General features: G+C 33.1%; 1 protein-coding gene across 4 annotated transcripts in view; it reads left to right on the top strand.

Moving 5' to 3' along the window:
* Pi3K92E (phosphatidylinositol 3-kinase 92E) overlaps nt 1-22,454 on the top strand; it is a 747,272-nt gene that overhangs the window by 568,726 nt on the left and 156,092 nt on the right. The window lies entirely within an intron of this gene.

A 22,454-nucleotide genomic window follows, 5' to 3' on the forward strand; every position in this document is an offset into this window, starting at 1 on the left:
CAACAAATTTGAGAACTCTCTAGACTCCAACTTAGACTAAATTAAAGTCACTTTATAATAGACTTTTGGGAAAACAAAAAAACAATAAAATTAAGTTTCTTGATGTTTCATAATATAAACATAAAAAAAATTTCAACAATCAAAATTGAGTCTTTCACCTCATGTTCAAAGTTGATGTGGCGATAAATCCGTTCTTTTCTAAAAATATTTAAATTGTCACCTTGTGTTAAAACAACTTTAATAGTGCTCAAATAAAGGACTTACTGTGTGAACTAAAACATCAAGCCAATACCATGGTCACAAAAACCTTCTTGGTCTGTACAGAGAAAAGAAGTTTTTAGTTTTTCCAGGTTATATCCTTCAAACGCCAATAAACTGAATATGTAGTTAAGACTATTCATTGCCATTAAATAAAGTGTTAATTCAACACAAGGGAAAATAGTACACACTTTTACAATAGTAATGATTTATGTTTGTTTTTGTACCATTTTTCAATGTTTTATATTTTATATATATATTATATATATATATATATATATATATATATATATATATATATATATATATATAGCCTTGTAGCGATTCTTGTGATTGGTCCTGTGCGTAGAGTGGGCGTGGTCTTCTTCGCTATTTTAATTTCTACATTTTTCTGCAGAATTGGTCTCCACGTATTTGGGAGTCTTTGGGGATCATCTCTGGTGTTTAGATTTTTCGGATGTTTTTCGATCTCTATGGCTTCCCTGATTACTCGTTTGGCCTTATTTTCGATGTTGGCTAGCATTGTTATTCCATTTACGTCTATTTGACGTGCTAGGGATGAAGTTTTCTCTTTTCTTTCGATGGCGTGTCGATGTTCTGCGCGTCTAACCTGTATCCTTCGATTTGTTTGTCCGATGTACGATTTATCGCAGTCTTCACACGGGATTCTGTATACGCCTTGATTTTCCAATGCAACTTTTGTTTTTGCTGATGGTAATATGGTTGCGATTTTTCTGTCGGTGTTAAAAATAGTTTCTATTTTGTTTTTTTCTTAGAACTCTGCTGATTTTGTCTGTCGTACCCTTTATATAGGGCAGGATAGTTTTTCCGACTGGTTTTTCTTCTTTTTCTGAATCTTTGCTGTTGTTTCGGGATTTCTGTGCTTTTTCAATCGTGGACATGGAGAAACCATTTTTTCTTAGAGCTGTTTTGACTTTGTGCATTTCTTCGTTCTTATGGTCCTCGTCTGCCAGTTTCTCAGATCTTGTTATTAAGGTTTTTATTACCGAATTTAATTGTGCAGGATGATGGTGTGAGTCTGCATGTAAGTACCTGTCAGAGTGGGTTGGGTTTCGGTATACTGTAGTAGTTTATATACAGTGATGAGTGCCTTAAGAACCGGCAAAATAACGCAAAAGATAGAAAACATAACACGTTGTGAAATAAAAAGAGATGAAAGTAGTAGAGGTGGGAAATTATCGATAGAAACCTCTAATTTACATTAAATTATATTAGGACCACTACCTTAGGATAGTTTCCCACCTTTAGACGTTAGCGTATGATCTAGTTGACTTCAGTCATAATAGTACAAGCATGACGTCGAATATTTACATTTTTTAAATTTTGCATAAAGTAAAAACTGATTGAAGGCAATAAAGCAAATGTAAGTAAACAGTTTAATTAGTAGTAATTTGATAATTAATTCTGTTTTGACGAATACAGAATAACAAGCTATGATAATTCTGTATTGAGAAGAGTGTATGCGACGTCTCAAATCATAGTTTATTATTGATCAATACTTTAATTTTGGATAAAAAAATCTTCTTCTTCTTCTTCTAATGGCGCTACAACCCTTTGTGAGTCTTGGCCTGCTTAACAATGTTCTTCCATTCTGCCCTGTCGGATACTTTCCTTCGCCACTGCCTGATGTTCATGGTTTTAAGATCCCTCTCTACGTCGTCTATCCATCTTTTACGGGGCCTTCCTCTTGTTCTGTTTCCTTGGGGCTTCCATCTCTGGACTACTTTTACAGCTCGATTATGTGGCATTCTTTCTAGGTGACCAAGCCAGTTTAGTCTTTGTGATTTTACAAATCTGACAATATCTGCGCTCTGCATTAGTTCATCCAGCTCGTGGTTCATTTTAATTCTCCACGAACTATCGCTGCATTGGGTTAGTCCAAATATCTTCCTTAGTATTTTGCGCTCAAATATTCTCAGTTGATTTTCATCAGTGGTTGAGAGGGTCCACGTTTCACATCCATATGTGACCACTGGTCTAATTACTGTTTTGTAGATTCTCAGCTTAGACTCACGATTCAGTAACTTACTTTTCATTAAGTCTTTGTATGCATAAAAACACTTATTACCGTTAAGAATCCGTGCTTGTATTTCTTGACTGATGTTGTTGTTGTCATTTATTATTGAGCCTAGGTAGGGAAAAGTGGAGGCATATTTGTAGGTATGGTTGTCTATCTTCAGATTCTCATGTTCATTCGATTTTGTGCACTCCATATATTTTGTTTTGCTTTCATTTATATATAGACCAAACGTAGCAGCTTCTCGTTTCAGTTTATTGAAGCTTTATTGAAGGCAATAAAGCTATGCTTTATTGAAGGCAATAAAGCGAAAGCAAATGTAAGTAAACAGTTTAATTAGTAGTAATTTGATAATTAATTCTGTTTTGACGAATTCAGAATAACAAGCTATGATAATTCTGTATTGAGAAGAGTGTATGCGACGTCTCAAATCATAGTTTATTATTGATCAATACTTTAATTTTGGATAAAAAAATACTCCTACTTAAACTGTTTTTACTTACATTACGTTATACGTATTACTATGACTGAAGTCAACAAGCTCATAAGCTAACGTCTAAAGGTGAGAAATTTTCGATTATTCTAATGTAATTTAAAGTAAATTATAGGTTAATATCGATAATTTCTCACCTCTACTACTTTCATCTCTTTTTATTTCACAACGTATTATGTTTTCTATCTTTTGCGTTATTTTGCCGGTTCTTAAGGCACTCATCCCTGTATATATATATATATATATATATATATATATATATATATATATATATATATATATATATATATATATATATATATATATATATATATATATATATAAGTAAACGTTAAATAGTGGGTTTGCAGCAATAAAAAATGAAACGTGTACTCTTTTAAATTTTTATTCCAAGCTTTCGGACATTGGTTATGTCCTTCATCAGGGAGCTACAAATGTAATTAATAAATTGTTGGCGTTGGTATAATTAATTAAAAATTGTTTCTACTTACAAAATTAATGAGGTTGTATCAAAGAAGATGTATTATGTTGATAAAATTTATCATAGTCTCTCATCTTTTTTAATATATAAAAACTATTTTTATGTTTAAAAATTTTAAAAAAATTACTGTAAATCCAAAAACACTTAATTATTCTAAATAAATACGTGACATTATTTTGACAAAATTCTTTCAAATGTCAATTGATAAATTATTGTTTGTGTTATTATTGCATTTATCTAGTAGTAACAAATAGGAGAACATTTCATTTAGATGGCTAATATCCGTTCTATGATTCATTGCATTATTATTTTGGCAAATGTAGGCCATTTCAAGAAAAAGTCTTTTGGTGATGTTACTTTCCTGTTCTACTACTTTGATGTTATTATAATCTATCTGATGCTCATTTTTAAATGCATGTTCACCCAATGCAGCTTTTTCAGGATGCAGTCTATTATCTGACTTGTGGGATGTAATGCGATCTTTAAGGCATCTTAATCATCAATCATCTTTAAGGCATCATATATATATATATATATATATATATATATATATATATATATATATAGATAAATTTATGCACTTTCGATATAACTTTTAAAAAAGAATTATATATTTTCAAAATTATACAACTAAGTTTTATACTTCAAAAAATACAATATTACTTTAATAAATTCTTAATTACAAAAATGAAACGAATTGATCAAATAATGATAATCGAAAGAATATGTTATAAAATATAAAAATGGGTTTATTGTCCGGAATTCTTGGAGATGCTGAATTTGCAATTGCTTGCATTACACTGTAGTTCAACGTTCAACGGTTGTTAGTATGGGAGCTTATGGTTACATTTCTTCTTACTCCTCTGGATGTAACTTCGTCCTCGAAGTTTTTAATGTTTGGACTACTGGTTCTTCCAAAATTTGGATTTGTGCCGTGTCTAGCTTGGGTCCGAAAAGGATTTTGGAAATACGTTTTCTTTTCTTCAGTAGGAATATTGTTAGTATTACAGACACAAATAAGATGATTATCAGTGAAGTGATGCTGAATCCAGTAGAAAGTTGTGGTAAATTAGCAGTCATCTTGATAGGTTGGATTTGTCCATGCGTCTCTGGGATTCTCAGTTTTTCGATTTTTATTTCGTGGTTTGCTATAAGTTCCATGGGTATGATATCTGGTACGTGGATTTCTTGATTTGACTTTTTGTTAAATTTGATGCCATCTATGGTAATGGATTCATTTGTGGTAAGGATGCTGCTGGATTTGATCGTTTGTTCCCTAATATTTATTGGTTCTACTATTACCAATAATATCGCATTGTTGGTTTCTTGAAAGAAATTTTCTTTGGCTATACTTTTAGTGCAGTTCTTGACATTTGGTATCGTACATTGGGACCTTACTGGTTTCGTGCATATGATGTTCTCAGCTTGTATCGTGCAGATCTCGAACCATTTTTTATTGGTATGATAATGTGCTGGTGGAAGAATCATAATATGGTCTGCATTTGAGATAGGATAAATTTTAAATGTGTTGTGGGATTGTTCGTAGAGGATAGGAATTTTGATTATTATGAGCATAGTTCGTTGTGTGACACAAACTAATATTTTAAATAGTTCAACTAGTTCATATGGGTGTTCGTCATTTACTAATAAAGAATTTCTGGGATAAATTTTTAAGAAATTTACTTTAAGATTTTCAAGTTATTTTAATGTAAACAATTCAATATTGGAGATGTCTAGATGGGATAAGGAGATGGTTCTGATTAATTTCATCAAAAATTCGTATATGTTTTGAAGGTTTAATATTTCGTTCTGTAATGCAACATATCCGTCGAGGTCAGCTGACAGCTTGTTAATTGTGGATGTAAGCAAGCCATTATTTTTATTTAAGTTTATTAATAGTTTTTCGAATCTCGTATCGCTGGCTTGCCCATACGAGATCTGATTATTAAGTGTTTTTATTATCTCGTTTTGTTTCATTTCTATAGCGGTAATATGGGTTTTTAGGAGATCTAAGTCTGAGTCGTCTGGGTTTCCATATATTTTATATATATTTTATATATATTTTATGGCTGTACCTAGAAAGTTGAAAAGTCCTCTTTTTTGTGTTCTTTTACGTGTAATTTTGTGTAGGTCGTCTTCTGCTTGTTGTTGTAGATGTTTGTATTGAGTGTATAGTGACGAAAGTGGTCCTCGTTTTAGTTGGTCTTTAAAATAGTCTATTGGGCTACTGTTTAGGGTTTCTTCTAGTTTCTAAGTCAATGTGCAGAAAGTGTCTGTGGTAGTAAGAAATTTCGTGAGATTTGCCTATATCTTCGGCGTAGTATCCATTATTGGGAATTTCCAGTATTTTGAGTGGATATCCCAGGGATAGGGTTATCCTGAAAGGAGATTTCGTTTGAAATATTTTTGTCTGCATGTTTCCTAATTCTTTTTACAAATTTAATGTGAGTACTAGTTTTATTTTGTTTATCTGTTTTTCCTATTATTTTTGTATTTTCTTGTTTGTCGGGATGCATTGTGGAATAAGGGGCTTGTAATTTTGGCTTGTGTTTTTTCTTAGATACATACAGAGGTTGTGAAAGATCGACTTCAGGTATCTCTTCGGTATTTTCGTTATGTTTGTCTAAAGCGTGTTGTCTTTTTTCTTTTTGTTTGTTGTAAAGTTCTTGGATGAATGGTTGTAATTCGTCTTTGTGGTTTTGGTTGTATGTTTCATACACTGGAAGGTAAAATCGAAATCTATTTCTTCAGCGTATGGACCGTAAAGAATTGAAAAAGGTGAGTAATTGGTAGCACTGTGAATAGATTGGTTGTAGATTAAAACGGCATGTGTGAATACGTCATCTAGTGAATCGTTAGGGTTTTGGGCACGTAAGGTGCGAAGTTTTTCTATAAGTGTAGAGTGGAAGCGTTCTACGGGTGAATTAGAGATGAGTTGTTGGCAGTAGTGAAATGTATTTCTATTTTATGGAGGTTTAAAAACTCTTTAATGATTACAGAGTTGAATTCTGTGCCTGGGTTGCAAACAATTTTTTGGGGATAGTTATGATGTGAGAAGTAGTGTCGTAGTTTGCTCAGATTGGAGATCGACATTTTGTCAGGTAATTTATAACATTGGGCGTACTTAGAGAATGAATCTACAATTGTCAGATAAAGATTTTTGTTACAATGAAAGACGTCTATGTGTAGTATGTTAAACGGTTTTTGTCCCAAGAGTGGTCCTAATTGTGGCGGTTTGTAAGGGTGTCTTTCATACTTATTTTTTAAGCATATTTCGCAAGTGTTGATAAAGTTTGAGATTGTAGTTTACATGGAGGGCCAGTAAAATTTATGTCTGAGGTGCTTGTTTCTACTATTCCATTATGGTTATCGGTGTGGTTTTGAGACATTCTATCTGTTGTCTTTCGTCTTCGATGTCTTAATATGTCTTAATGATGTCGTAATAGTTTGTTGCAAAATATTGTTTTCACTGTGGAGTTTATGTTTTCTTTAAAGTAATTGCATATGAATGGTCGGAATTCGTGTGGTATTTTTATCGCAAATTTTTGATTGGGCCTAAGTAAATGTTGGAAACTTTCTGGTAATTCGTTTTTCCAATCGTCGATAATAGTTACTATGTGACGGTGTTTGTTAAAAATTTTCTTATTTATAAGTCATTTCGTATTTTTCAGAGTTTGGTTCAAATATAATTTGGTTAGTTGACAAGTTGGTTGGTTCTTCCGATATTTCTATGCCTGTAATAGGATTTTCGACAGCGGTGTGTTGCGTGTTTCCGTCTGTTGGGTTTTGGTTTTTATCAAATTCATCTAAGAATTCGTCGATGTCGAATTGGTCACTAATATCCGGTGGTTCGGCAGAGTTTGAACTAGTGTTTAAGGCGAACTCGACTGAGAGCGTCTGCTACTTGATTTTCCTTTCCTTTTTTATATCGGACTTCAAATTGAAATTCTTCAAGTTTAATTTTTTGGCGGGATAATCTTGAGCAAGGATCTTTGATTTTATTAATCCAAATGAGTGGGTTGTGATCTGTTTCAATGATAAAATTTTGGCCATACAGATATGGGCGAAAATGTTTACAAGAATCTACCATGGCAAACAATTCTTTTTCGATTGTGGAATAGTTCTGCTCTGCAGTATTTAATGTGCGAGAGTAGTAGGCGATCGGCTGGTTATTCTGGGATAAGACAGATCCAATAGCTATGTTAGATGCATCCGTAGTTAATACGAATGGTTTAGAAAAGTCGGGGTATTGGAGAATCGGGGCGTTGGTAAGTAACTGTTTACATTTTTGGAAACACTCTGAGAAATCTGGATTATTGGGGTCAATGGTTGCATTTTTTTGTGTACATCTCGTGAATGGAGAGGTGATATTTGCAAAGTTTTTACAAAAACGTCTGTAAAAGCCAATAAGACCTAAAAAGGATCTTATTTCCTTGACGGTTTTAGGTAGATAGACTGGATAGCCTCGATTTTACTGGGGTTCGGTTTTATACCTTCGGGAGTACCTATGTGACCTAAAAAGGCAACTTCTTTAGTCAAAAATTCGGATTTATCTAATTGAACCTTTAGATTGTTTTCTCGAAATGTAATAAAAATTGTGGAGATGTGATCTTGTAGAGATTTGGAGAAGACTCGTCATCCATATAGACAAAACAAAATTTATGTAGGAAGGGTCTCAAGATATTGTCCATTAATCTTTCGAAAGTGGCAGGACTGTTCTTTAGTCCAAAAGGCATTCGCAAAAATTCGAAGTGGCCGTGGGGTACTGAAAATGCTGTTTTGTTAATAGAATTTGGGTGAACTTCTATTTGATGGAAGCCTTGAGCGAGATCTAAGGTGGTGAAGTATGTAGCTTTACCAAGATTGTCAAGGATTTCATCAATTTTTGGTAGAGGATACTTATCTGCGATAGTATTCTCATTGAGTTTCCTATAATCGATCACCATGCGGAATTTTTGCCTCCCTGAGGCGTCAGGTTTCTTGGGGACAATCCAGACAGGTGCCGAGTAAGGTGAAACTGAAGGTCGGATTATCTTGTTGTCTAAAAGTTTGTTTACTTGTCGAGTGATCTCCTCTTGCATATATTTGGGATGTCTGTAGCCTCTGACGTAAATGGGTGATTCGTCCTTGGTTTTAATTTCATGTTTTACTGCTGATGTGAAAGTTAAATTCTTTAAATCGTCGTAAAAAATTTCTTTGTATTTTTTACAGAGTTTTATTGTTTTACTTCTTTCTTCTTCGTTTAGATGTTCTGTTCTTATTGCTGGTTCGTGAAATTGGGTCGGGCCGGATGAAATCTCGTAATTGTCTAGATTTTCGACGTGTAATGTCTCTAATTGTATAGGTTTTTGTAGTGTAATGTTTTCTAAAAATCCGTCACTTACATTGTGGATTGAGTTAGGTATTTGTATATTTGCAATTTTTGTGGCGATAATAAAGACTTGTCCTTGTTGTATGTCAACGGGTATTTTATTGTATAAAGTATAGAAATTGATCTCGACGTTATAAGTGGTTAACTTTAGTACTTTAGTTTCATAATTTATTACGGCTTTAAAACGTTCTAGCTCAGAGTTTCCTAAAAGAATGTCGAAATCTTCGCTCCAATCCGCAATTCGAGCATTTATAGGTTCGTAAATATTATAGACTTGCAACAGAGGTGTTTTTATATTTAGTAAGTAATTTTGGGTTGTTTTCATATATGTCAGTGTGAATGGTTTTTTGTAAATATGTGAGGGGTTAAAATATTTTAAAACTTTTGGCGAAACGACTGTGTGGGTGCCACCAGAGTCGATTAATACTTTAATGTTTGAATTAGGCAAGAAGAAAAACGGTAGTCGGGGATTAGTTTGGAGATTACTTAGATCAATATTGGTGGTGGATGCTCGTCGGTCGGATCCTCGGGAAAATCCTGAGAAGTTTCTTCAATTAATTCTTCGGGATCGTCGTTAATTTCGAAATATTCGGGGGTGTATTCGAAATCTTCGTCTGGGGTTAAATTTATATTGAACTGATGCGTGCGTCCAGTGGACGTGCTCATGGGTTCATTTTTTGTGGTGATAGTCTGTACATCAGTCATTGGAGTAAAATGATATCTTTCAGGTTGTGGGTTTCGGATTTGGGGTCTATTAAAATTTTGATTGTTAAAGTTATTATTTTGTGGGTTATGTCTAGAAGAATTGAAATTCGATTGAGGGGTTACATTGGCGTTGGGCCTAGTAGTAAAATTTGTTTTCTGATGGAAGTTGTTTCTTACTAGGTTTGAATTGGTTTGGGAATAGTTTTATCTCGGATAAGAATTGAAGTTTGGTTGTCTCGGATAAGAGTTAGAGTTTGGTTGAAAAACGTTTCTAGTGGGATTTGTGTTGTTATTATAAAATGTCTGATTTGTATTAGCAGGTTTTTGTTTTGGTAAGAATGGTTTATTATTTTACTGTGTCTTTAAATAATTCATATATTTTTGTTGAGATTTGTGATTGTCAGATATTATACATTTTTGTAGCGCTTCTTCAAGTGAATTTATTGAAAAATATGACAAATATTCACCATAAGGCTCATTAATGCCTGCGCAAAATGTTTTTAAAGCTATATTTTTAAAATAAGGAGTCTTAAAATTAATAGTTTCAACGTTGTCATTTAATGTCGTATGCTGTAATAAATCATTTAAATTTTTTGTAATTCTTTGGTGATATTGATCATATGATTCGTGATTTCTTTGGACAGTTGTTGAAAGCTTGGTAACTAGAATATCTTCGGAGCGCCTGTCTCCGTATTTAGCCAAAAGAGCTGGACGTACTTCAGCCCAAGCTGTTTTGTTTGAATAATTAAGGAAGTCCCGTGGTTCGCCTTTGATACGAGAGATGATATTTGAATTTAAAATAAATTCCTGAGAAGGTGTTAACAGCTGACCTACCAGGAAGGTAATTAAATTATCAACTGATTTTAGAAAGGTAGATAAGTTATCTCCGGTGGAGAATTCTGGTAACGTAGCACATAAGCTGGTGATATCGGCATTTGAAAATGGCATTTCAAATTCTGTGATTAAAATGGTAGGAATTTGTTGAGAAAAATCGGCGTTGATACGGGTGTTAGAATTAATTTGAGAATTCAATGTAAGGTTTTCAAGTAAAAAGTTTAAATTATTCACAGAGTCTTCAATTATATCAATAAAAGTGCTCATAAATCAAAATAGGAATGAAAGGAAAATGTACTTCCAGTAGGATGATCTGTTGGGATGTCCTGCACATAATCTTTTCTTTTCCAAAGTTCGGTGGATGTCTCGTTTAACAACTAAATAACTAAGTTGACCAAGGAAACTGTTTATGCTTCTTGTACGAGCTGTATCCTGTTCGCAGCGCCAGATAAATTTATGCACTTTCGATATAACTTTTAAAAAAGAATTATTTATTTTCAAAATTATACAACTAAGTTTTATACTTCAAAAAATACAATATTACTTTAATAAATTCTTAATTACAAAAATGAAACGAATTGATCAAATAATGATAATCGAAAGAATATGTTGTAAAATATAAAAATGGGTTTATTGTCCGGAATTCTTGGAGATGCTGAATTTGCAATTGCTTGCATTACACTGTAGTTCAACGTTCAACGGTTGTTAGTATGGGAGCTTATGGTTACATTTCTCTCTCTCTCTCTCTCTATATATATATATATATATATATATATATATATATATATATATATATATATATATATATATATATATATACATATCATCATCATCATCAATGGCGCTACAACTCTTCATGAATCTTTGCCGCGTTTACTATTGCCTTCCATGTTTGTCGGTCCTGTGCCAGTAATTCCCATTGTCGCACTCCCATTTTCTCCAGATCTTCTTTGACTGCATCTTTCCACCTTTTTCTAGGCCGCCCTACAGACCTTCTTCCCTCTGGCCTTTCCCAGAACACATTGTTAATAAGGCGATTGTCGTTACTGCGTATCACATGCCCTGCCCATCTGAGTCTTTTGGTCTTTATATATTTGACTAGATTTTCTTTTCCGAATAGAGACTCTAGCTCGTTATTGTATCTGCCCCTCCATTCGTTTGTCACGCTGTCTCTGCAAGGGCCATATATCAGTCGAAGAATTTTACGTTCCCACACCAGCAATTTATTTATTTCTCTTTTTGTTAGCGTCCATGGTTCGCTTCCATACGCGACTGCTGGTCGTATTATGGTCTTATATATCCGGATTTTTGTGCCTCGTGGAAGAAGTTTTGACTTTATTAGATGTTGCATTGCAAAGAAAGATCTGTCTCCTGCCATTATTCTCGTTTCAACTTCTCGCTCTAATTTGTTGTCATTTGTGATTGTTGCTCCTAGATATTTAAATTCTTTAACCACTTCGAAGTTGTGATCATTTATAGTAATGTTTTGCCTTATTCGCCGTCGTTCTTGTTTTGAGACGACCATGTATTTTGTTTTGTCTTCATTTATTTTTAGACCGATGTTTAATGCAGCTTCTTCAAAGCTCGAGAAAATATCCTTAATTTCTAATGTTGATTGTGCTACTGCGTCTACGTCATCGGCAAAGGCGAGTATGATTTTTGCTCCCCGAGCAGTTATGTCTGGTTTGATTTTTGGATATATTTTTCGCATGACATATTCTAAGGCCAGGTTAAACAGCAATGTGGACAACGGATCTCCCTGTCTCAGTCCAGAATTTACGCAGAAAGCATTTGATATTTTCCCTAACTTGTGCAAAAGAGTTACTTACACACATTTGTGTTACCGCAGCTAGTTTCTTGGGTACACCGAGCTCGATCATTGCCTTCCATAATGTTGCACGATTAATTGAATCATAAGCCTGTTTGAAGTCTATAAAAATCTGATGCACGTCGTGATTATATTCCCAATACTTTTCAAGCATTTGTCTTATTGTAAATATTTGATCAATAGTCGATCTGCCAGGCCTGAAACCACACTGGTAGTCACCAACTATTTCTTCGGCGTATGGTACTAATCTTTTTAATAATATGGAAGCCAATATTTTATATGTAGTGTTGATTAGTGAGATTCCTCTGTAATTCATGCATGATTTCTTTTTTCCTTTCTTGTGTATTGGTACAATAATACTACCACACCATTCTTTCGGCATTATTTCTTGTAATTGATGGATTTTACTTGAGTTCATGACCGCCTGTTTTAATTAGCTCGGCATCGATATTGTCCAGACCAGGGGATTTATCGTTTTTAAGTGTTTTTATGGCATGCGTAATTTCTTCCATGCTTGGTGGGGGTATTTCTAATTCGACCGTTTGATACTCATGTTCTCCGTTGTTTCCAACAATTTCCTTGTTTTCATCAGTGAAATTTTGGATATCCAGGAGCTCTTCAAAATATTCAGCCCATCTTTCTATTATTTTGTTTTCGGCAGCCAGCATTTCTCCATTTTTATCTCTTACAAAGTTGGGTGTGCTTATGTACCAGCCTCTCTTATATTGTCTTACTTCTCTGTAGAAATTTTTATTTTGATTTCGTCTATGTTCTCCTTCTACTTTTTCAATTTTTTGCTGCAGATATTGTCTCTTTTTTTGTCTAAGTGTTCTTCTAGCTGCGGCTTTCTCTCTGTGAAATCGTATACGTTTTTCTTCTGATGTATTCGACAGATAATCAATTCTTCTTTTGTTTGCTTCTTTTAGAGTTCTTTCACATTCGTCGTCGAACCATTTTTTCTTTTTTGTTTTTTCATACATATATATATATATATATATATATATATATATATATATATATATATATATACATATATAAAAGTAAAAAGTAATGGCATGTCTCGCAAAACAGAAAACCAAAAATGGTATATCGATGGAAGGCAACCGTATATACGTATTTCTGACTATTGGTCGTCTTCAGTACGATGCAGCCAAGTTAGAAAAGGAGCATATTAACTTGGGAAAGGATCACTACAGGAGCAATGCAACCAATTTGTGGCATTAGAGTTAGAAGACCCTGATGGTTTCCAGGGCAACATCTAACACCAACCACGGAGGAAGCTACAGCTACCTGGGGAAAGGAATGCCAAACATTGAAACGTTTAAAACAAATGGAAAAGGATAATGCGAGTGAATAATAAAAGTAAAAAGTAATGGCATGTCTCGCAAAACAGAAAACCAAAAATGGTATATCGATGGAAGGCAACCGTATATACGTATTTCTGACTATTGGTCGTCTTCAGTACGGGGCAGCCAAGTTAGAAAAGGAGCATATTAACTTGGGAAAGGATCACTACAGGAGCAATGCAACCAATTTGTGGCATTAGAGTTAGAAGACCCTGATGGTTTCCAGGGCAACATCTAACACCAACCACGGAGGAAGCTACAGCTACCTGGGGAAAGGAATGCCAAACATTGAAACGTTTAAAACAAATGGAAAAGGATAATGCGAGGATAAAGGATAATTCCATCGATATACCATTTTTGGTTTTCTGTTTTGCGAGACATGCCATTACTTTTTACTTTTATTATTCACTCGCATTATCCTTTTCCATTTGTTTTAAACGTTTCAATGTTTGGCATTCCTTTCCCCAGGTAGCTGTAGCTTCCTCCGTGGTTGGTGTTAGATGTTGCCCTGGAAACCATCAGGGTCTTCTAACTCTAATGCCACAAATTGGTTGCATTGCTCCTGTAGTGATCCTTTCCCAAGTTAATATGCTCCTTTTCTAACTTGGCTGCACCGTACTGAAGACGACCAATAGTCAGCAATACGTATATACGGTTGCCTTCCATCGATATACCATTTTTGGTTTTCTGTTTTGCGAGACATGCCATTACTTTTTTACTTTTATTATTCACTCGCATTATCCTTTTCCATTTGTTTTATACATATATATATATATATATATATATATATATATATATATATATATATATATATATATATATATATATATATATATATATATATATATATATATATATATATATATATATATATATATATATATATATATATATATATATATGTTAAAATTCAGGTTTAATTAAGCTCCGTGGTCAAGTGGATACCGATATACGGAGCTCACTTGACCATTCCATAATATTGGTTCTGTCGATTCATCAACATGTAGAGTTTAATAATTTATAAAAATTTTTTGGAGCCCGTAAATACCCCCGTATCATAAATGTATATCGTTTAGTTCACGTGTATATATTATAGGGGTCGTTCAGTTCTTGTTTATTGTATATTTGAACCATACGTTTATCGGTTTAAGTAAGCTCTGAGAGTTTGGCAACTGTGCGATTATACCGTATATTTTCAACATATACCCTGAACGGTTTATATGGGCTCCTTATTTTTATCTACTGTTTGTAGACAGTGTAATGTCATACGCATTACACTGTGTAACAGAGGATATCTTATAACCTGGTTTAACTGCGTACTAAAAGGTAACTGGTTCTTTAAAAAACAAGTATATAGATACCAAAGGATTTGGGCTTATTATTTAATGGAATGTTCGCTTGCATAGAAAATTTTATTTTTTCTGCATTTTTAAAAATATTGTTTTTTTATTTAATACAATTTTATTAGTTCAATACCGAATTCGATGTTTTTTTTATTACAAAAATTTCGTAATGTATTTTGTTTACGTGAATATGTCTTTGTACGTTTTATGTAAGCATCCGATTAATAAAAACTACTTTTATTTCATCTACTCTTCTGCGATATCTTGTATAAAGCTTTTTTATTATTTTAGTTCTGGTCTTATTTATATACTACATATGATATCTCGATAGAAGGTTATCTCAAAATAAATATGGTTAAGTGCTACAATAAATATTTTTGTGTTAAAATGGGTAGTAGTGTGCACAAAAAGAAAGAATGGTTAATTTGTCTAACAAGGTATATTCGGCAGCAGAAGCATATAGTGCAAGCGTCTATGTTTTAAAGGCGGAAGGACGTGCGTCTCATTTTTAGCTGACAAGCTTGCGAAGAATATTATTTCTGGTCCTCAATTTACCTTTTAGTTTTAAACAATGATCTGTGACTAACCCCGTGCGATACAAACTATTTTCAAGAAATTTATAGGAAGTCTACAGTTCAACAATTTCATGGCATTATTGGATGTTCAGTTTGTGAAAGCGTCTATGTTAGGGAAATTGAGAAACGCACATGAGTTTTTCAGGGGTTTTGGCTGAAAATTGATTCATAGTTTATTTTTATTGTGCAATAATAGGTGTATCGTCTATATAATAGTAGTCCTATTATCTACCGGTATGGGTTGATCGTTTGGGTAAATGTTATACAGTGTAGGTGCCTTTATGCTACCCCAAGCGAGACCGTTCTTCATCTGCTATTCTTACCATTGCGTGATACAAAAAATATTCTCTTGTGTAGGCATACGCAAATAATATAAGTGAGTTTGTTATCATATAAGTGAGTTTGTTATGTAAGGGGATATCATATAGTTTTTGGAGAAATATTCTGTAATTTAAGGTGTCGTAAGCGGCATTTAGATTGAAAAATACCACCCCTGATACCCGATATTTTTCGTACCCGTCTTTGATATGTTGGGTAAGATTTAGTATTTGTAATGTACATGATCTTCTCTATCTATAGCCACTTTTGTCTTTTAATTTGAACTTTTCTTCAAATATCGGTGAAATCATATTAACGATCTTGTGCAAAAGTATTTTGAATAGCTGACAAAAAAAAGATATTGGCCGATAGTTTTTGTGGTCGTTGGAGTTTTTGCCAGGACTTTGGGTGTCACCATAATTTGAATAAAGTTGTTCATCATCCGGATAAGCCATTGTGGTGTTTTTGGTCCAGATTTCGTAATAAGCTTTGTGCTCAGATCCTCAATGTCGGTAGTTGTATTATTTTTCATTAAATATGTAGATGGTGGATCCAAGCTCAACATCGTTGAAAGGTTCTCTGAAAGCTGACTGGTTTTGTCCTTTGTTACTTTGAGTTATTCTTTGTTTCTTTTCCTACAGAGATAGCATGTCTATATCCATAATGTGGTTTTCAGCGATCAGCTTTATACCAAATACCCTACGTTAGTCCCTATATGTGTTTCCTGCACTAGAAATAAGTCAGATTCGTGTTTAGCGCATATGTCTGATAAGTTTAAGTAAAGTAAAGTTTCTTGATCGCTAGATATGCCCTTAACAGTTATAAACATATGTTATTAGAATAGTTGGTCCTAAAAAGGACCAATTTGACAAAATCATACTAAAGGGGTGACTGAAGAATTAGCCGATTAATTAATTAATCATTACCCTGGGTATGCCCGATTGTGGTGGTCTCCTTAGTACTTAAATTTTCGTAAAGGCTCGTTCTTTGAACCCCATAAGTAATGCCTAATCTTTTACTTTTTACCAAAAGTTTAAATTTTACATGCCGTGTATTACTTTTTGACGATATTTCGAATCAGATTTGTACAGTAATAATTTAAGGTATTAAAGAGCCTTTGCGTATTTTCAATATTAAAAGAGTAGTAAAAGACATGTTTATGCTTTTATTTATTTTTTTAAATCTATTCTATTTTCTTTCTAGAGTTCCGTCTTTTTTGAACGACCTGTGTTCTTTTTTCAATTGGGCACTTGTCCAAGGCTATGACAAATACTCTGTCCTCTGCTATTCTACATTAATATGACTGATTCATTTTCTCTTTCTTGCAGCTATTTTAATGTTTATCCTATGTATCTTTTTCTTCTTCTTCTTCTTCTTCTTTTTATATAGACATGACTCTGTCTGTTTTTCAATGTGCCTCCAGTAAGTTGCTGTTCCATGGTTTTCGTGGTTTTCCTACTGATCGTCTTCCTATTGGGTAGCCGTCTCTTGCCGTCTCTACTACTCTATTTGTTGTCATTCGGCTTATATGATCGTTTCATTCTATTCTTCTATTTCTTAACCAGTTCTTGATGTTCTCCACCTTGCATCTACGTCGTATATTTGTACTTCTAGCTCTGTCCCATAGTGTCTTACCATCAATTTTTCTAAGTGTTTTTATCTCTGTTTCTAACATCCTTTTTGTCCTCTCTGTGTCAGGTCTTGTTTCTGCTGCGTATGTCATTATTGGTCTGATAACTGTTTTGTAAATTCTGCCTTTGGTTTCTTTCCCGATATTTTTATTTCTTCATATTGTTTCATTTAGGCAGCCTGCGGCTCTGTTTGCTCTATTCAGTGGATCTTCCACTTCAGTTTCGAGCTTTCCGTAGCTAGATAATGTGATACCTAGATATTTAAACTCCATCACTTGTTCTATTATCTGACCTTTCAGCTCCAATTAACATCTTAATAAACTTGCTGTTGTAACCATGCATTTTGTCTCTTTTGGGGAAATTAATATAATAAATTTTCTGGCGGTTATATGAAATTGGTGTAGCATACGTTGTAAATCATCTTTATTTTACTTTACTTTCAAATCTGCATAGCAGATTATTTTAATTTGTTTTTCTCCCATTTGGTATCCTCTTTTATTTTTTACTTTTTTATTATTTCATCCATAATCCGGTTGAACAATAGAGGACTCAGAGAATCTTCCTGTCTTATCCCATTGCCAGCTTCAATAGGGTCGGTTAGTTCTTCTGCTACTTTTACTTTTATTGTGTTGTTTTGGTATATATTTTCGATTATTTTGATTATTCAATGGAATTGACATTAATTTGATAGTTTGCATTTTATTAGTACTGATGGTATATAACTAGCATCTTTTGGTATTATATATCAATTTGAACATGTGGAAGTAAGAGCACTTGTTAGTAATTTCAGTGTAAATTATGAGGAAACCAGAAATAACCCATAATATTCTCCCCGCATGATCTTAGTATTTCCGTTGATGGAATAGTATAGGGTATCCAATATTTTAATCAACGGTATGTCAGTTTTATTAATTTTTATATATATTTGCAAAATGAAGAAGAAAGTTCAGTACAGGCAGTTAAACAGCTGATCTGTCAATTTAGAAATAAGAGCAAGTACCAACTTGCTGAAAAGCATACCATACACAAAAGGGATAATAAAATGTACTGTACAAACTATAGCGATATAAGCTATATATAAGCTATACAGTGATGAGTGCCTTAAGAACCGGCAAAATAACGCAAAAGATAGAAAACAGAATACGTTGTGAAATAAAAAGAGATGAAAGTAGTAGAGATGGGAAATTATCGATAGAAACCTATAATTTACATTAAATTACATTAGGATTGTCGATAGTTTCCCACCTTTAGACGTTAGCTTATGAGCTAGTTGACTTCAGTCATAATATTGCAAGTATGACGTCGAACATTTACATTTTTTAAATTTCGCATAAAGGAAAAACTGATTGAAGGCAATAAATCAAATGTAAGTAAACAGTTTAATTTGTAGTAATTTGATAATTAATTCTGTGTTAACGAATATAGAATAACAAGCTATGATAATTCTGTATTGAGAAGGTTTTATGCGACGTCCCAAATCATAGTTTATTATTGATCAATATTTTAATTTTGGATAAAACAATACTCTTACTTAAACTGTTTTACTTACATTACGTGATACGTATTACTATGACTGAAGTCAACCAGCTCATAAGCTAACGTCTAAAGGTGGGAAATTTTCGATAATTCTAATGTAATGTAAAGTAAATTATAGGTTAATATCGATAATTTCTCACCTCTACTACTTTCATCTCTTTTTATTTCACAACGTATTATGTTTTCTATCTTTTTCGTTATTCGATATACAGTATTTTTTCTAATACACCTGGAACGATTGAGTGAATAGGTGAACTATCAAATAGGAGACTATTAGTGTGGAATTAGAAAAACTAATAAATCGTTGATCAATTATTCACTATTAGGCAGTTAATGAGAAATGTAAGGAATACAAAAAAACATTAAACTAGTTATTTATAGATTTTAAACAAACACTGATATAATCATAAGAATAAAACTATGAAATACCATGGCAGAACTAGGCTTACCTAATAAACTAATTAATTTAACAAGGAGTAATATACAGTAAATTCAGACTTCAAGGAAAACTGTCGACTTATTTTTAAATGTACTGCAAAGTGCTTTAAAAAATGTGAACAAATTAGCGTAACAGCTGTTTTGAAAACTAAATATTATGAGACGAATTGGGGATATTATATTACACAAACTAAACTGCTTGCCTACAAAAAATATCAGGAAAATATGATACGGTGGGAAAGACTAATGACTTTACAGCTAATTGCCACATAAGTATCAATGTAACTATAGCTCACAGAATGGGTTCAATTACGTTGCAATTTTTATATTTTTCGTGATAAAATGAAGTGATTGATTGTTGTTTTGAAAAGGTAAGTTGTTTTTTATTTTTGTATTCCTATCATCTGATATTTTAATATCAACAACATTTTTCATAATATATTCTGAAATGCGCGTTCTCTTACTGATAACGAACAAAAGTTTTATTAACTTCTCGTTAATGTAATTATGTAGAAATTTAGATTTTTATCTTGTTACACAAGTTGTTAACAAAAAGTAACATGGTAGTAAAAGTTTCCGATATAGGCCGCCAGACGGCAAAGGCATCGCCGCGCTCTATGTCTATACTATGAAATGTTTTTCATACAGTTTTCGGATCAGATTTTTTCAAAACATCAAATTACATCTTCTTTTTGCCTTTCTTTATTTAGGCCAACTGCTACTGTTTTTTTCTTCGGCGTTTCTTCTTAATCTACATTAATGTTATATTTAGAATTCTTTCTGGAACGAGCTATAATTTTTATCAAATAACTATTTTGTGTGGTTTAGTCGCCTTAAGGTTTAGCATGCTTTGTCAGATGCTCTTTAAAGTCCCTTTTAATATTAATATCGTTTGAGAAATTTTTCCCAGATACTTATATTTCGTTTTGATTTTCAGTCTTCTTATAATGTTAGTTTAAATGGTCCAGTAGTGTGTTCGTACAGTTCAGTTATAAGCAAAATTAGCAGCGGCGGCCGGCCAGGTGAAGTAGGTGAAGGTGAGGTTCACCAAAAAAATATAATTAAATTGAGACAAATAAATAAAAAATGAAAGCAACATTATTATATCTAAATTCTGAAATCAATTATTTATTCTCTTTTAATTAATCTAAAAATTAAAAAGACAACTAGCTTTATTAGCGGTACGTACTTGACGGTCAAGTCCTGACCTGTGTCACTAGCCGTGTACTGAATCTTAGTACTCAGGAATAGGTGTAGGTGAATATAATTTTTGAAATGCGAAATGCATCTGCATGAGCGTTTACGGTTGCCATGGCAACGTGACGTCAGCCTATCCTTAGTGATAGCTGAGAAAACTGGTGAGTGCAGTTCCGTCTATAAATATATTATTCGTCTTCACCCACTGTTGGATGTGTATTTGATATTCCTATTTGTCGGAAATTTCTCTCAGCGACAATATTTTGAAATTTAGTCTATTATATAGATATTTTTTATATAGTATAGTGTATAGTATAGTATTTATTAGTTTAGTTTAGTCACAGTATTAATTTTATTTGTTTAGTGCACTTTATTAATACATTTCTCTGTGGTTTGTTTCGGATTTCGGATATAAAGTGTTCTCGTGGATTTCGTTTGGACAAAAATAATTTTAGACAGACATAAATCCAATTAATGACTTCTTCTTCTTCTTCCTATGCCGTCTCCATTAACGGAAGTTGGCGATCACATTTTTAAAAGTTTCTCTGTCTTTTGCAACGTGGTTACAACGTGGTTGGTCGTCTACAGTCATGTTTGTCCAGTCTCGAATATTTCGCAGCCATGATTTCCTCTTTCTACTTATTCCCTTTTTGCCATCGACTCTACCCTACATGATGACCTGCAGAAGTTTATATTAAATGGTGGCTAAATTAATGACTTGGTGTGTAATATATTAGAGACTCCGTTTGGGCATTGGAAAAATGAAGATAAAAGGGATGTTCTTTTACATGGTCGACCAACCAGTATTTTAAACATCTGCGTCTGATCCAGAGTGGTCGGCTGCAATCAGCATCTGACTCAGAGTGGGCGGCGGAATCGAAACTCACCAACCCGTTTAAGCAGGCGTGGTGTTTTAATCGCCAAAAAACCCTCAATGAAATGTCAAGGTTCAGAACTAAAATATCCCAGGCAAGCAGAACAAATCGTATCTAGTATAAGTGCCCTAAAAAAATGATTTCAAGTTATTAGGGCCCTAAACTCTATACATTTTTTTAACAACTTTTTAATGAGTTTTGGGCGCGACGTAGGTACCAAAACTCCTTTTGGTCCGGCAAGCTTTCCTCATCTTCACCACTTTTTTAGGCCACGAGCCGCCGCTGAAGATTAGGTGTTGTTGTACACCTAATTCTTTTAGTATCAGTCATAAGTGTATCCATTTGACTCTGTGGAACGCTTTACGATAATCTATAAAACAAATCCAATATGGGATATTGAATTCCCTTTAAAATTAAATGTTTAGTGAAAATCTCTACGCGACTTTAATGCATTAAATATTTTAATTAAAAATCGACATATCTATTGAAATTAGACAGTAAAAAAGTATGTTATTAAAGATTGATTTATAAATCATTGTAGTTTAAATTCAACTACGCTATGAAACAAATATTGCATATCATAAACTGCAGTAATCCAAAAATTACAAAGATGTCCCTGTTGTTTGAGTTTTCTTTAATTAATAGGGTAACAAACATTAATCCTACCGAAGGGGCTTCTACTTTCATAAACTGTTACACGATTACTCTATCCGATGTACGTACATTTATGAACTAAATGTTTTAGTGACAATGCCTTTTAATAAAAAATACTAATTAATAAAAATGGAAACGTAACTTTTCCAAGTTTATAATAGACAATTTCTTATGTTTAAAAATATATAAAACAAGTAATATAAATTACCGCCTTGTTTATTAAAACTAAAAAGTAAAATAAAGTTATGTGTCGGTTAACAATTTATATTTAACTACATTAGACAAATCATCCTGAAATTCCTCCATGACTAAATTGATGGATATTTAAATAAATTTCAAGTTCCAAAATGTACCTGCTGTAAAATTTTAAAATCTACTACTAATAAAATTATTGGCAACATCTCAGGAGTTTAGAAGTATACGCAAAATGGTAAATAGATAAACCCAAAAATGGTTTATCCTGTTGTGGAGTCCACTTAATCCTTCATGATGGTCGGAGTCTACATAAAGCGCCACTTAGATAATAATATACA

Source organism: Diabrotica undecimpunctata, chromosome 2 (assembly GCF_040954645.1).
Source record: "Diabrotica undecimpunctata isolate CICGRU chromosome 2, icDiaUnde3, whole genome shotgun sequence".
NCBI lineage: Eukaryota > Metazoa > Arthropoda > Insecta > Coleoptera > Chrysomelidae > Diabrotica > Diabrotica undecimpunctata.